Raw genomic sequence first — 17,609 nt, forward strand, 5'->3', positions numbered from 1 at the left:
GCCATGCTGCTTTTTGACTGTCTTTGGTTTTCTCTGTTTGTCTCTTTTTAGCACTTTCCCTGGACTAATGACATCTCCCCCTTCCCAGACAGCAGCAAGCTCTTCATAAACTTCCTTCATGGTAACTTGTTTTAAAAGGTGTTATTGCTTTCTTGCTTCATTCTCCTCATTTCTCCTTAGATCTATGTTTACAAATCATGTCTCAATTCTCCTCCCAGTTTGTCCTCCTTAGTATCATCTCTAGATATTACTTTTACTCAACCCATCTTACTGTTTACCCAGATACATTGTCCTCAATGCACCCTTATTAAAGGTGAGGTTCTGCGCTATGTGTAGCACACAGGAGATGAAGTCCTTCCCAGGAGGAACTTACATTCTCTGATATCAGTGCATTTCCTTCTTCTCCCATTGCCTTTGCCACAGCCACCTCTGCTGTGGAATTTCATATATTCATTCTTTAATGCACTTGCTTGCTAGTCATTTTTTCCTTGTTAGCCTCTTTTTATTTCAGCTTTAGGACCTTTACTTTGTAGAACAGTAGAAAACATAAAGAAGTATTGGGCATTGTCTTATGTATGCTTTTATATATGCTTAGCCATAGGGACTTAGGGACTTAGTAAGTTTTCATTCAATAGAGATACGTGGTCTTTTCAAATTCCCAAGCAAATGAAGAACTGATAATATTAATTAATATTTACTGAGTCTTTTCCTTCTGAAATGTATAATGTCACTGTCATATTCTTTATTGTCCTTTTATCTTGGCTATAAAATATTGAGTTGAACACTTTACCCAACCTTCAACATTGAAATAGTACCTGATTTAGTGAGAGAGAAGTGAGTTTGAAAGATGATTTTCAAGGCAAAATATAGTATAACTGGTCTTTGAAAGTTCCTTGATTTTTCCATAAAATAGATTACAAACTAATATAATTAATATATACAATATATAACTATATTTAATATATAATACATATTTTATATATATATATAATCACACAATGTTGGAGAACAATGTAGCATTTCTCAAATAAGCCTAACATATTTAGAATTTCCTCCAGAATTGAGAAAGTTGGCTGTTTTGTGTTGTTAGTTTCTTTCTTTTTTCCCAAGTGACCATTAAATGAATGAATTGGTTTGTATTTAGGTTTCAAGATATTTAACAAAACTTTTTAGGTTTCATGTTTTAAAATAAAGTGTTAAGTGGTAGATACTTTACTTGCAAAGATGCTCATTCTCTGAGAGCCACACAGGCACACTAACTGGGGAAACAGAAAACTCAGGTCTTCTGCTGCATGTTCACTTTAGAACATTGTATGTTCAAGGCCATGACTTGGTAAATTGCCATTGTTAATGATATTTCATGTAAGTTTTCAACCTATAGATTGATAATATTTTCTCAAAATTTACATTCTTTACTCCATATTGAAAAGCAACTTCCCCACTAAAAATAATTGCATTATAATTTTGAATATGTTTTTATAAATTATGCCTCACCATCCTACAGTTATTCTCACTTCTAGATCTTCTATTCTCCTTGGCTGCGTGTAGTCCTTCTCTTGCCAGCTGAGAATCACTGGTGGTTATTACAAAGTCTTGATAGACCTTTGCTTAAATTCCGCTTCTTACATTTACTAGTCAAATGATAACTAAAGTATAATGCCTCAGAGCCTGAACCATGGATAGTGAAACTCAAGTAATTTTTTTCTCTGTGCCTTATTTTCTCACCTTTTAGTAAGTGTTTTGTGCTTTGACTTTCTTCCCCAAATAGGTCTTTTAAGGATTTTAAGACAAAGATGACTCTCATCTCCTATCTCTCTCATCTCTTTCTGTAGAGAGTAGGTTTCTCCCAAAGGGCAACAATGTATGCATGCCCCCTGCCACTGCTTCCAAGCCCCCAGCCCTGCATCTGCCCCAGACACACACAGAAAAGAGAAAAGATGCTCTAACAGCCTGCTTTGCTTCCTTTTAAATATAGGCTTTCATTTGCTGCTGCTATATTTTCACTTTGGTAAAAGCTTCGTTGTATTCTCCTAGAGAAGACCTGCTAAATTCTCTCCTGGAGGGGTGTGTCTGGGATGACAAAGAACTTATTTCTTGGGATCTTCAGAAACTTCCTCAGGCTGGTACTCAAGAAACAGTGACTCACAAATAAGTTATTATCCACTCGACTCTTTCAATCATTGATGGTTTCTTCTATAGCTGCCATTTCTCATTCTTCCCATTAAAATAGAAACCACTGTGAATGCACTCTATGAATTTTTTTTTAAAAAGTCATTCTTTTTTCTCCCTGAAAACATGAACCAAATAACCATATAAAAATGTAGTGAATGTTTGACCTTTGATAGCCTTCATTTAAGGTATTTGTAATTCCAACTAACCCTAGAGTGCCTTAATTGATATAATGATATAAATCCTCATATGCAATTGGGGAAATGAATATTCTACTGTGTCAAAGCATGGTGGCTACAATCATTTGCCATATGCTCTATCACGGTACTGGAAAAAGGGAGTAAACAAACAGAAATTAATTTAGGTTTGAATTATAACCTTGCAAAAGGTGTGTCCATAAACAGAAATGGTGTTACTATAATCGCCACCATAACCAGTGGCAGAGAAAAACACATAAAGAAGAAATATGAATGATGAGACTTCCAAGAGGTTAGCCCACATACATGTCTGGCTATTACTAATCCCACAAAATGTCTGCCTGATGTCTATTGAATCTAAGCAACTTAGGCTATTTTATCATGAAACTGAAGAAAAGCATATATTTTACTGGAAAGAACTCCTACTGCATGATTCAACTGTGTTTTTTCCTTTCTTTCCACATGTGTGCCTCCTTTGAGATCCTTTCCCTCACAAAACTGATGATCCATTGAAAGATCAAGCCCCCCAATTCATGCTTCCATAAGGCATGAACATTATTGGAAATTATCCTGGATTTACTGAAACTCATCATGATGTAATGATGGAGATGAGAAAACCCCTTCAGGAAGGTGAGTACTGAGCTAGAGAGTAATGGCAGTTGTTCCATCAAGATAGAGGGCATTTATTGAGTGGCAGAAAGTGACAGAACACACAAGGGAATCCTGCATTTTCTGGTGTTGCTAAAAAGAAAACATGTGAGGATATGTGATCAAACACGAGAATGCACAAGTAGGCAGAGACTAGATCACAAACAGTTATTAATATCATGTATATCAATTAAAGTTCTATGGTTATTAGCAAGAGAAAATAGACCTTAGTAGTTTATGAATAAATGAAATTGTTTGCAAGGATATGTATGGGATTGTGATGGTTAAGTTCATGGTCAGGTTTTGGTGTCCAGTTGCATGGTCAATCAAGTACTTACCTGATTGTTACTATGAGGATATTCCATGGTTTAAAATCATCATAAGTTGATTGCATCTATGTGTGATTACATCTACAATAACAAAGGAGATTGCAATGAACAATGAGAAAAGTCCATCTTATCATTTGAAAGCCCTAAAAAGAGAAGTCATGATTTCAGCAGTCAGAAGAAGGAATTTCCATCTCTACTTCAACCAGCCAGCTTTGGGGGATTCATGGCAAATCTTCATTGGAGTTTCCAGCATGTGGCCTACTCTATAGAGTTTGGATGTGCCCATTCCCATAATCGTGTGAGACAATTCCTACAAAAAACTCATAATATTTATATAATATGTATATAGAGTATCAATCAGAAACCATGATGATTACAGGGATCTAGGTTGAAGGAATCAATAGAAAATAATCATTTTCTCCTCTTGGGTCACTGGCTCAATACTCAAGTATCTGTTGAGAAATTCTAATTGACTAGTTTGGTTCTCACTGAAGAACAGTGATGCATAAAATACGATGTTACTCCCATAGGGTCCACAGGGTGGTACATTGAGGTTCCAAAGGAGTGTAATGGAACTGTTATTTACATATATCTGTCTTTAAATCAGAAGTGCTTTAAGCCTTACAGATAATTAATGTATGAATTGACTTGGCATCCTCATTCTTCCATATATCAGATAGTCACATGTCACATGCTATAAGGGGGAAATTGAGGAGACCCATTATATGAGGAGATTAGAGTAACTATTTCATTCGTTTGTTCAACCTTCCCAAATTTAGATTTATTGACTTTGTGTGTTTATGGATTTGTTTATTATATTATCGAATTTCACCTGAGTAATTTTCACAAAAAGAACAATTATTTTTAAAAATTACTGCAGAAAAATATTGGTTTAGGATTATGTGAACAATGCAAGCACATACGAACAGCAAGAAAATGGCAGAGCTGGCACTTTTGCACTTACTGAGAGTTCTTCATCAGCCACATTACAGAGGAAACCAATGACTGCCAGATAAATGATTCCATCATATTATTAAGTGAAAGCAAACACACTCTACTCCTTCAAGGTACAGATGACATTTTAATGACGAGTGCTGAAATAACTGCTTTTTGAAATAAATCATTGCTCTTTAGTAAGGACATTATACAAAAAGGTGTGCAGACATATTTCTGTCATTATTTAACTTTATTGCCAAAAACAATATAAGCAATTCACCTGTTTAAACAACAACAACAAAACACTTCATTGGCACATTTTTAGAAATCATGGAAACATAATTTCTAATTTTTTTATAAAAATTCAAATAAAGATTTTCAGTGGGATTTTAACCCATCTGTCAATACAAAAAAAGTGTGATACTTTTCAAATAGTTTAGAGAAAAACTGATTCACGTTATAAAAGATGAAAAATTTTGGAATAAATTTTAACACAAATTTTTACTTCATTGGCAGATGGGATTTAACACTGTTATAATTTAATAAGCACAGAAATAGACTTTTTTCTGTATATTGTTTTAAAGTGTCTTTTTCAGGCACACTAACCATTCAAAATCGCATAATGAATTGATCTTAGATGATCCAGACATTATGAGAGTTGTAACAGAAAGCGTTGACTCCAGTTTTCAAAATACTAAAACATTTTTAACCACATTTCTCACCTGAAAGTACTATACCATTGTTAAGTGATAATTTGATTGATTATCTTTACCTCATCTTTATAATTTCTATTTTGTGTTTTATGGTGTTTATGTGTAAAATAGTAAATTATTACTAGTAATCAATGAAAATACATAAATTATTTATGAATGCTCAAAAATATTTTACTGAAAAAGATTTGGAAAGAAAAGACCTTGAAACCCTTATCTCAGGACAACAAATAATGTCCTAAAGTTAAATCCTGCCACACAGAATGAAGGACTATCTATGGCTCTTTTGTATTTGGCAGAATTAAATATTTGTGACAGACACTTTAAGTCCTAGGAAGCCAAACTTATTTATTACCTGGCCCTTTTTCCCACTCTCTTTCAAATAATCAACAATAAAAATATCCAATATATTTCCTTTGGATGCATCACTAAAAGATTCTTGAGGTAAACTATAGGGTTTTATTCCTTGGGTAGCAGCTTAAGTTTTGGAGTGGTGACAATGTGCATCTCAGAAACCAAAGAGAATCCTGGGATTTAGCTCTTAGAATTGCTTTTCCCAATAAGATTTCAGTATAAAACATGGCTGCCCTTTAATGGATAAGGTTAACATTTCTGATGTTTACTTGAAGAGAGCTGTGCCTTTAACTATTTTTTGAAAAGATTACATTTCATTGAGTATGTAAATCTACTCCAAATGCTACACAACTCAAGCATCTCCAGGGGGAATGACCACGGGTGTTTGAATTGATCCTCTTGGTTATTTAAACAGCACGACCACTGCCCAGAAGTGGAGCATGTCTGTTAGGGGCGAGAATCTTAACGGGCTATCCTGACAGAATAAAAATCAAGGAGAAAGTTCATTGGCATTTGGAAAGATGAAATTAATAGGTAATTTATTTGGAGATTTTCAGATAAGCAGATATTGATTTCCTTATGGTACATGTACAAATCTCAAGAAAAATGGGTTAAGGAAATTTCTTGCTAATTCAGTCCAAATTGTTTAAATAAATGTCTCTGTTCCATGTGTTACCTGCTAACCCATCCCCTGCTAGATAAGTTATGTCCCTCTTAGGTCTTGGCACCTTGTTTCTTGAAACTTGACTCAGGGGGAGTTCAGAATCAAGGGATCCCTGGTCTATCTGTGCTGAGATCCAGCCATGTAGACTCAGTACATTTATTTGTGTGTACATTTATTTGTGTATTCATTCAACTAATGTTTACACATTTCTGGCCTATTCCCAAAGAAGAAGTAATAACCAACTGTGTTGGCGTGAAACTGCTGTGTACCCCAGAAAAGCCATGTTCTTTAATCCTGATTCAATATTGTTGGGTGGGATCTTTTTGATTAAGTTCTTTCCATGGAGATGTGTCCCACCCTGTAGATGGGACCTTTTGATTCGGTGGTTTCCATGGAGATGTGTCTCCACTCATTCAAGGTAGATACCTTACTGGAGTCCTTTAATAGGGAACCATTTTAGAAAAGGCTTCAGAGTTGACACAGACAGAACATTGGGAGATGTGGAAAGAAAATGCCCCCAGGGAAAGCTGAAACGAGAAGCCAAAGGACCAGCAGGCACAACCGTGTGCCTTCCCAGATGGGCTTTCTGGAGTCAAGGTATCTTTCTCTGGGTCCTTAGTTGAATATTTTTATGGACTTAGAACTGTAAACTTGTAACTTAATAAATGCCCTTTATAAAAACCAACCCATTTCTGGTATGTAGCATTTCCGGCAGCATTAGTAAATCCATCATTGGGCTGTTCTTGCAAATCTAAGTCCTATCATTTATTGTGACCTCTCTAATATGCCAATATATTAAGATATTACACAAAGTTCCTTGTTTTGTTTTTCATTAGTCAGTTTATATTACAAAAAAAAAAAACTTTTCTGCCAAATGAGGCTAGAAGTCTTTTAAATTTAATTTTTCAGTGTGAGAAGGAGGAAGGAGAAAACCAGTATTTTTTGTATACGTTCTTTGCATCTGATGTTATATTCTTTATATGAGTGTGTATTTTACATTCTTAGTATCATTTAGCCCCTACATTACACTGAAAAGAAGATATTGCTCTTTTAACTTTACACAAGAGGTGATTCAGACATGAGTGGAAAATACTTGCCTGAAATCACCAACTAAAAATGACAGAGATGGGATTCAAATCCAATTTGTTTGTTTCCAAAACATATCATCTTCATTAGCTTCCTTTCTATGTTCTAATAAGTGTTTTCAACATATTCAGATTTCAGATTCACCTAATTTCTATTTAAGATACAGATTTATGTTTCCTCAATAGTTCAGCTGAGGATTTCCAGGAACTCTCATCTCCTTACTTGTTGTTGTTTCTTTTTCCCCTTCTATTCTCCATTTCCTTCTTTCAGTTCATTTAGTAATTTAAGTATTGTTGGAATATCTACACTGTATCAGGCAAAGTATCCCAGTCTCAGGATTCATCCAGTTCCTAAACCCTGTGTCTGTGAACTCTTACACTCCATTGATTTAACTTAACTCCAACTCCCATCTGTCTTTTCATTGTCCTCTCAGGATTTGGGATCATTCTTCTCAGTAAGAAAGGACTTAAAACCTTGGCACAGCTCAACATTCAGCAACCTTGCTGAGATCTCCTTCTGAACAAGTCCTCCATGTGCGAAAAAAATAATCCCTGACATTTTCTCATGTGCCCATGACCTACTTAGCTGATTTGTCTTCTTGAGACTCTTTAAGCCTGTGGTTTCTTCAATGGACTGGAGGGAATTTTCCCTCCTGGCAGCCCTCCTCCACATGACAGGTTTCTCTCCAAATGAGACTTGGATCTTTCCATCTGCTTTTTCTCTAAATTTCCTAGATTCAGGTTCACCCTCTTGTGGGACAACCAAGATGAATATTGTAATTGTGTGCTAAGCTCTGCATAATATTCCTCATCCTCAAGGTGAGTTTTGTTACATCTGCTGCTGTTGACTCTCACCCATAGCTTTCAATTGCCTGTCAGCTCACACATAACTCTGCTCTCCTGTGGGGAGCATTTATGCGTAATTCTAAATACCAGCTTCTATTTTAAAAATGGTTTTGTTGCACTTAATGCACATGCTTGTCCTGCCCCTTGCCCCAAGATTCAACACTGTAGGAACATGCAAAACTGAAAGGAGTGGCTCTTTATTTCATGCCCTTTTATGTGAATATGGGGAGGTGAGAGGCTCACTTAAGGCACAGGTATAAAAACCTATGGACACAGTGAGTAAAGGTAAGCAGTGTAGTGTGGTTATACAGTGGAAAGTTGTGCAGATCAGGGAGATAAACAGATCTAAACTGAAATATAGATCCACAAATTAGCAGCTACTTGCTCGTCAGGAAATTATTTGTTCTTTCTGAACCTCAGGGTTTCTCAGCATAACAAAGTATTTCAGTAGCTTTCTCAAGGGTTGTTGTGAAAGAGGAGTACATGGCATGCATGTATATATTCATTACTCAATAAGTTTAACTTTTTAAGTATCAAGCCAGTAAAGGAATCACTGTTGATAAAAGTGCCTTGTGAAACTTGTGCATGAGTTCTGATAGGTATTTAGAAAAATATATTCTAATAGTGGTGAGGTGTAAATACTTTAGAAATAAAAATATTAATAACTTATAGTCAATACATAATTGTGAAACTCATTGGATTTTCTAAATCAGTATCAATTATTTGTGGTACGAATGCCATAGTTATAATTAATTTCAAACACCTGCTTTTCTGACCACATTATTCCAAGCAACTTTCTACTGAGTGTTGAGTTCTCTGTGATTGGGGGCAGATGAGCGAACAGCCAGAGTACGAGGTACATGCATGCTGAAAAGAAGTCTAATCACAATTATTCAAATGATTTGGACCCAAAACTATTATTCGATATTTAACATAAGTTTTGTTCCCAGGAATTATGAAATGCAGTGAAAGTTGTTTGATTTACTTGTAGATTTTGTCTTTACTCTACCTTTCAGTCTCACTTTAAATTCATTAGAAGTCAACCCACCTCATTCCAACACCCGACCCTCTCTCCTGTCTCAAGTCCAAACTCATTCCTCACTGTCTCCTGGTCATCTGCGTTGTTCTCTATTTGCTGAATATACCAGATTGTTTAATAACTCTTCCTTTCATTTTATTTTTCTGGTCTGTCTGGACCTCGGTGTTACCTCCACTACCTGGCAAACTACTTCTCCTTCAAAGCAACATCAATAACCTATCCTCTGTGACATTTTTCTTATTTCATTCCTTTTCCTCTGTTGTCTTCCAGTATGTTCTTATAATGTTAGAACTTTTCACACTGAATGTGGATTTTATACGGAGCAGTAAATTCTATCAAAATATAAGTAATTTGAGGGTTGTGGCAATGCGATCATCTTTGAATTACCAGGTCCTAAAGATCTGATACTTTGGCAAATGCTTAAAAGTATCTGCAGGGTAAAGGAGAAAAGAATAGAGATATTATTAACAAGAATGTTTAAAACTCTGCTGGTTTCTCTCACTGGCAGTTTTGTTGGCTTAATATGGGTCTGCCATTGCCCTAACATGTTAACGAATGTGAACACCTGATGTTCACATATATCATATGGGGTAAATATTATTACTATCATCCCCAATTTGCTGGTAAGAAAATTAAAACACAGCAGGGCAAAATAACTTGCCCATTCAATAAGTGGGAGGGGAAGGATTCAATCTACAGAAATCTAACTCTACCATTTGTGAGCTTTGCAACTAGGCTATACAGCCTCTCAGAGCTTAGGAGTTTGATTGACGAAATAAGGCACACTTTTATGAAAAGTAAATTAATGAGGAAAGAAAACACATTGTTACTTTCCGGTCTCTGTTCACACAGTATCTTCCACCTCAGCTATTGTCCTCTTTGTATGTGCCCCAGTCCTACGAGCCCTGGCCTCAACTTTTCTCCTCCTAGAAGACTAGCATGGTTTTATTTTTTAGTGATAAGCTTGCATTCCTGAAAACTCAAAGGTCTTTCTTGTACCTCTCCTATTTTGTCTTTTACTGGTATCATAGTATTTTGTTTATATCGATTATTTCTTCTATAGACTATAAATTTCTTAAGGGCAGAGTATATCTGGTGTAACTTTGATAAACTGTAGCATTTTGCTTGTCCCTTCCTGGTAAGTATTTGATAAATATTTGTTGAACAAATGAATGAATGATGACACTATAAAAAGAAAGCATTTAAAATTTTTTATGGTAAAAAAAAATTTTAGTGATTTAAGGTGTTTGACAAGTAAACAAAGTGGAAAGCCATTATAACATGGAATAATAAAACACAGGTTAGCTTATGTATTAAAGGGCAAATTATGTTCCACAAAAGGTAATCACACAGAACAAATTCACAAGGCAATGGAGTACATCTAATACCTCTTCCAAATACCAGAATCATAAAGGTCATGTGGCATATTTTATATGAATCCAATCAGTTATACTGTCACCCAGGCTAAAAGGTAAAAAAAAATTACCACTAACTTTGAAATTTTCATCCGTAAGTGAAGAATTTGAATCTATTCTTATTGTTAGAATGGATGGTTTACTTGTATGAGTGTGTAAATTTGTCTATATATATATATATATACACACACACACACATATGTACTCACACTACATGTGTGTGCAATGTATTTACATATGTATAAAACAGGGTTTAAAAAGCATCATGCCTCCCAAGCTCTAGAACTATTTAAATATATACAACTGCCTTTAGAATCTTCTTTCCAAAAAGGCTATGGTTGGACTGGTTCCTTTTTTATATACGCTGCATCACATAAACCACTGGCTCCTACACATCCTCAAAGCAGCACTGGCATGTGAATTTATCCATCTTTAACTTTTCTCCTTTTGCAGAATGTGAAAGAGAGACTGTGTTTGCATTTCTGTTAATTGCCTTTTGTTTTCACATAATATCATACACTACCAAAAGCCATGTCGTAAAACTTTAAAGGAAAGTGCAATTATCTATGATACACATTGTGTTTTCTAATTGTTAAATTACAATTTGAAATGTTTCCCCTGGTCAGCATTGATGCCATGTTCTAATGACTGTAATCACAAGCTCTGGGTGCCCTACCAGTAGATTATTGATTACAAAGGCCAGAAGTTTTCTTTTTCTCTTGTTTTTTAATTTTAAAAGTCTATCTGACAACTCTAATTTAGCACAGGCAAAAAAAAAATTATAAAAAAACCTCATTTTTTTACTTCATTTATACAATATTTGCTCTCCAAAAGTTGGAAACTAATCCTTATGCAAGGGTTTTCTTTATAATTGAAGAAATGTAATAACCAAGTGAAAGTTAAAGATAAGGCAGGCTCCCTCAGGGCAGGGCTGGGTCTTTTGTTCTTTTGCCCATTTCAAAGTATGGTGCATAGCAAGGGGACACACAAAAATTGGCCTGTGGTTGTGGACACCATATTATTTAGCTGACATTTGGAAAGCATGCTGGGAATTAAAAATAACCAGTGTAAACCTAAAATGAAGGCTTGAAAGTATATTCATTTAAAAAAAAATTTGGCTATTGTTTTAGACTCTCCTCCTCTGTTAGGATACACTGAATTGTTCTACATTTGTAAATAATATACAGACTACATAACACCATGGTGGGTTGTAGCATCCAAAAGCAGCAGGGTCAGCTCTTATTAACCTCACAACATTCCTTTCCTAACCCCAGGGCTCCCACAAGTCCCTTCCTCTTATGAAACGCCTGCTCCCTGTTGTAACCTTATGTCTCATCTATGAAGATTGGATTGGCAATGGATTTACCAGCCTTTGACCCTGAGATGAGAAAGTAAGTCACCTTGGAGCATCTCCTTATGAATGTATTATTCTACTCATGCATGTTTCCCCATTAGAACAATGACAGGCTTGGGCAAGGGGACCACAGTACTAGGGGAGGTAAGCCGTTGTTATAATTGACTCCATTTACCTTGTAGGAGAGGAATGTAAGGAGAAGAGAGGGAAGGTAGGGTCCTACTTCTTCCTCCACTTCTTAGGGAATAGAAGTAGGCCATTGACAAAAGATGAAAGGAGGCAAGTATCAGGTTATAGTTTGAAAAGACTGAACACATTTTGGAATCACACTGTGTATGAGTAGAGACAGAACCAACTAAGCTCTGAAAAGGAATACGGGGGGGGCGGACCTGAGGAATCAATAGGGCTGGGAAAGCCCACATTTGCAGAGAGGCCATGAACCTCTGGCCGGGAATTTGCCAGCAAAGGCAAAAATAAATTAACTAGTTTTCAGAATGAGCAGTTTTGCTTTCCTTTTAATGATGACTTCAAATGCAGTGACATTCCTTCCAAACCATTTATCCTATGGAAACTTGGCTATGGTAACTAAACTGACACAGGCACTTTGAAAAAGTAAGCCATCAGCATTCAGTGTGGGAGTTTTACCATTCCACATACGTGCATAGATGCCAGTTCTTAGTATAGAATTTTCTCCCTGGAATTCTTTTAGATTCTTTATACTTCACATTGAGTCAACAAATATTTGCTTTGTAGCTATTACTAATGTTTTGATAGGAGACTCGGGAATTCCCTTTTAGACGTTAAACTTTGCATATACCAGTTTGCAAGAATTTATCCCCAAAGGGACTAAAATGTAAGACTTGAATGGGCATTTGAATGGCCAGGGAATGCCATGAAAAGGCAGATGCTGGCACTGTAGGTCTGCTCTGAGGGCTGAGACTGTGCAGAGCAAATAAGCTCCTGGGAAATGTCTGTGTAAACCATTTGTGGACCTTGAAGGTCCAAAGTTGGTGCTTCTCATACTTGGGCAACAGAAGAATTATCTCAGGAGCTTTTAATAAAAGATGCTTATTCCCTCCTCCAAAGACTCTGAACCAATTGGCTAGAGTGGAGACAAGATATCTATATTTCTTTTTTTTTTGTATGTATTTAAAATTTTATTTAATTGGAATATATTTCTTAAAGCTTCACCAGTTGCTACAATTGGGACACAAGTTCTAGAAGTACTTCTCTGGGTTGTCCTCTAAATTTGTTGAAACTCCTAAGCTTAAAATTAAGAGCAGGCTAATGCACCCTCCTTATAATGAAGCAATTTAAGTACAGGCACAAGTGAAGTGTTTAAAATAGAAGAATGTAAATAATGTTTAGAAATATAATTTTAAAGAATTGCCAGATTGCTTATGTTTGCGAAGAGGCACAACCTTTGAATATTTATCCATCTGGCTTAGAGCTATAGCCAGTCAGCCTCCCAGAGAAAGAGCCAGGGCTTCATGAGGTTACAGGATACCCTTTTGTCTGTATAATTCCTGTTGTCCTGCCAAATTCTACTGATAGAATGACTCTTTCTCTGGGCATGGCACACCAGATCCTCAAAAATAATACCTCCCCTACTGTCTGCCAATATCTTCTCTAAAACTTATCTGAAGGGGTAAAAGTTTACAACTCTTTTTCATCCTCTGAGGTAGAGATAGACCCCTTTCTTCTCCTACTAAGACTGGTGAAGACCAAAAGTGGGGCACTAAAGATTACCTTTGTTTTATTTATACCTTGTGTTTTAGTTTTCTAGACTGCTTAAGGCAAATAGCGAGTAATAGTTCAGGATTTTTTAAAAAAAGGAATTTATTTGCTTATGGTTGAGGCTAGAAAATGCCCAAATCAAGGCATCATCAAGATGATGCTTTCTTCCTTGAGACTGGTTGCAAGCGATCCATGGCTCCTCTGCCACATGGCAAGGAACCTGGTGGTATCTGCTGATATTTCCCTTCTCTTTTGGGTTTCTTTGTTTTCAGCCTCTTGCTTTATTTCTGTGGCTTTCTGTCTCTGTCTCTGTCTTCATTTCATTTATAAAGGGTTCTAGTCATAGGATTAAGGTCATGCCTCAGTGAGGTGGGTGACACCTAACTGAATAGCCCCGTCAAAAGATCCAACTTACTATGGGTTTACACCCACAGGAATAAATTAGGTTTAAGAACATGTTTGTTTTTCTGGGGTACATAGCTCCAAATCCCTACACCTTGTGAGTAATTGCTCTCTGAATTTAAAACTCATACTTTCAGAGAAAAGTGGACACATTATTTTCACCTTTGGAAGTAGAACATAAATCTTTAATTGCACGAGAACAGTGGTAATAACATAGAGTAAAATAGGCAGGGATCCTTCCACCATGGAAATCATAGTCCAATATGTATTTGTGGGTTAAAGAACACTGTGCTAATTTTTCATTCTTTCCTTCTTTCCTTCCTTCCTTCCTTATTTTCTCCCTTCCTTTCTTACCTTTATTCCTCCCTGTATTCATTCAATAAACAATCATTGAATTCTCCTGAGGACTAAGCTGTATTTTTCAGTCTATATAAATAGACTGAATAAAATGGGTACATATTATAATAGTTCATCAAATATTTGTTGTCATCCCTCAACAAAAAGATGGGTGTGGATATCAAGCTTGCTCCAGAATCATGACTTTCACAATAACCCTCTATGAGAGAAGCTTTTTTAGACTAGAATGTGGTGACTCTCTGGAAATGGAGTAAAGCTGCTTTCGTACAACGTCCAGTACAGGGCTGAGTCTGCAGTAGCTATTCATCAGTACCGAACAATTTCATACCTTAAAGAGACCATCACCAGCACTGAGATCCTATTAAATACCATTATACCAACCAATTAACCATTATAATCTAATCTAGTAAAAAAAACAGGTTAAAGACTTTTTAAGGTCTTTAACCTGTTTTTAAACAGGTTGTCTTTCTTTCTTGCGCTTTCCTCTTTTCTTCAAGCTTCTCTTTCTCTGTTTCTGTTGTCCTTTCTCATCCCAAATCTAATGTCTCTCTTTTTCTCTCTTCCTCCCTCTGGGCTGTAGATCTCCATTTCAAATAACTTTGATCTAATCTTAAATGGGAAGGCTTTTAACCCCCAGGTTGCATTAAGAGAAAATTGTGACATTATTATGTAAATGTGTTTTATTTTTCTTTGCTATACTATTTTAAGTAAGAGTATTTGCCTTGCTATGTATGCAGAGTGTATACTGAAATCTCAGGGGTCTGAAGTTGTCTTTGCTTGTCTCCTCTATAAAATACAGGCAACCTACTTGTATTCATGCAAGATTCCACAGCAAGAGGAAGAAGAGGAAGCTAATATTTATAGAAGACATAATTCAATTTTGTATTGGGCAACTTCACTAAAGAATTACAAATCTGAGAGGTTGAGGATATTCTTCTAATGGCAACAGTGCATTATGATTGTCATTTTTTTTCTTTTAAAGCATCGTTTTCTCTTCCTATCAAAGGAGGAAAAGAATGCTTATTTCTATATTGTTTCATCAGAGAGACTGAAAGTGATACCTATAAAGACATGTTCAGCATTCAAGAGATGATGTAAAACTAAAATACACTGGGAAACTATAACACGAAAATGAACATTGAAATTTTCACTTTGTTAGTGCTTTGTGCTTAATATATGGTTGATATAATTCTTGAAATAAAAGACATGTAATGTAAAGTAATATTTTATTAATACTGCTATGACTTTTTTCTGCATGGGCAGGTACTAGAAATCGAACCTGGGTCTTCGGCATGGCAGGCAAGAACTTTGCCTGCTGAGCCACCTGTGGCCCGCCCTGTAATTAAAAACTGATGGTGAATAAAAAATAACTGGAAGTTGGAAAGAAAAAGTAGAAATCAATAGATATAAGTTTTATGTTGACTATTAGCAAAACATAAAATATATGTTTATGCTGTTTTTTTAAAAATTGGCAGAAATAAAAATATTCACTACACAAACCAAAATTGGGGAGGGATATAAAAATATCTATTATTAACAAAAAAAAGGAAAAGAAAAATTTAGAATAAAGAAACAATAAAAGATATAGATAGTAGATAAAATGTATCTACAGTGAAAATAATAACTGAAATAAATTCTATATATAAATACTCAGAAAAAGCAAAATTCTAGTATGTACTCTCTAGGAGACCTCAATAACAGTACATTGAAAAATATAAATATGAGAGGTTAAAATAGGTATACAATCAAATACAAATACAGAGGAAAATAATTTTAATGTCAAAGTAGTGAGTCAAGGTAAAAATAAATTTAAACTTGGCAAACAGTTTGGCTTATGTTAATGATTTTAAGGGCGCGCTACATAATGTGATTTTGGATTAAAGGAATCGTGATTTGCTATGTTGAAAACATGGGAAAATATAAATAATTATAATATATTAAAACCTATTCTTAAGTTGAAATCCAAAAATCATATATTTACTTACAAAACTGAGGCCCTAGACCTTTTCTTTCTATTTGAGCAGAGTTCTGTATAATTAGTCTCATGCAACAACATTGACAAATGTAGGGTTCACAGATTTCGATTGGTTTTTCTTTAACAAAGAACAAGGCTTTGGAAACTCTTTGGAAACAATTTGCATGTAGAACCTTCTAGAATTTTATGATTGTCCCAAAGCTTTTGCAATTATCGCACCACATTTATTTTACCACTTTTTTTGACATTGTGCTTAGTGTGTCTAACGTTAAATTAATAGTTGCAAAAGCTCTCTTCATATGTTCACATATCATTCATTTATATACTAATTCAAATAATAAGATTATGATAACATTGGAAACAAACACAACTGACTCTTGTATAGCATAAACTTCAATTGGAAAATGCATAAGTCATAAGTGTGTGAGTCCAAAAAAGAGCAGTCTTCTGGCTCCAGTTCTCAGCAGGCTATGGGCACCCGCCAGTGTGTTTACATTCAGAATAATGTACAGTTGTTCACCTCAGGGTAAAAAAATGGAAGTTAGTTAAGAGAGTATCTGCTATGAAAATGAAATTCACAGGAAAACAATAGAGTTCCATATGTCTCTTACTTTTGACGTATCAAACACCCTCCCTCAAAAAAAAAGAGAATATGAATGATTTTTGGATGAGGTTGATTTAATGCATATTTATCATAATTTATAGCATATAGCAAGTATATAGGACCTTTACTTCAAATATTTATAGAATGCTTTTATTAAAAGTTTTCAATGTTAGGGCAAATACTATGAATTCCAGAAATTAGAAAGTGTACAAGTCACATTCACTGTCTGCCATGCAATAAAATGTATAAAAATGACTTTTAAAATGACTGCATAGACCAGGAAATCTAAATAAAGAAAATTAACATAAAGAAAATAAAAAGCTAAGTGACCAAAAGAATTAGAAAATAATGAAAGACTATATTTGGAAAATAAAAACTAAAACAACTAAAAAGCTATTGGTTAATATAGTAACTAAATAATGTGCTTACAAAAAATGTTTAAAAAACAATGCTGAGGGCGGGCCACGGTGGCTCAGCAGGTAAGACTGCTTGCCTGCCAAGCCCGAGGACCCGGGTTTGATTCCCGGTGCCTGCCCATGTAAAAAAAAAAAAAAACAACGCTGAGCAATTGAACCTGGCCTAAACCTCATATCTGATAAAAAATTTTAACTTAAAATGAGTCAGGACTTAAAAGCTATAAAATTCTAGAAGAAATTAGTAGGGGAAATTCTTTAGAATTTATTTAATTCTGAATTAGGTAAAGATTTCTAAGATGTAACACCCAAAATGCCATAAAGAAGAAATTGATGTTGAACCTCATCAAAATTAAAATTTTTTGCTTTGTGAAA

At 35.2% G+C, this 17,609-nt stretch overlaps 1 long non-coding RNA gene across 1 annotated transcript; it reads left to right on the top strand.

The window, feature by feature from the left end:
- The first annotated feature begins 7,837 nt into the window (after nt 1–7,837).
- LOC143676075 (uncharacterized) lies at nt 7,838–15,364 on the top strand. The gene is made up of 3 exons (XR_013171794.1): nt 7,838–7,911; nt 11,667–11,783; nt 15,042–15,364. It is a non-coding gene; the product is annotated as an uncharacterized LOC143676075 (long non-coding RNA).
- Nucleotides 15,365–17,609: the final 2,245 nt, after the last annotated feature.

The sequence above is a fragment of the Tamandua tetradactyla genome, chromosome 3 (genome assembly GCF_023851605.1).
Source record: "Tamandua tetradactyla isolate mTamTet1 chromosome 3, mTamTet1.pri, whole genome shotgun sequence".
Classification (NCBI taxonomy): domain Eukaryota; kingdom Metazoa; phylum Chordata; class Mammalia; order Pilosa; family Myrmecophagidae; genus Tamandua; species Tamandua tetradactyla.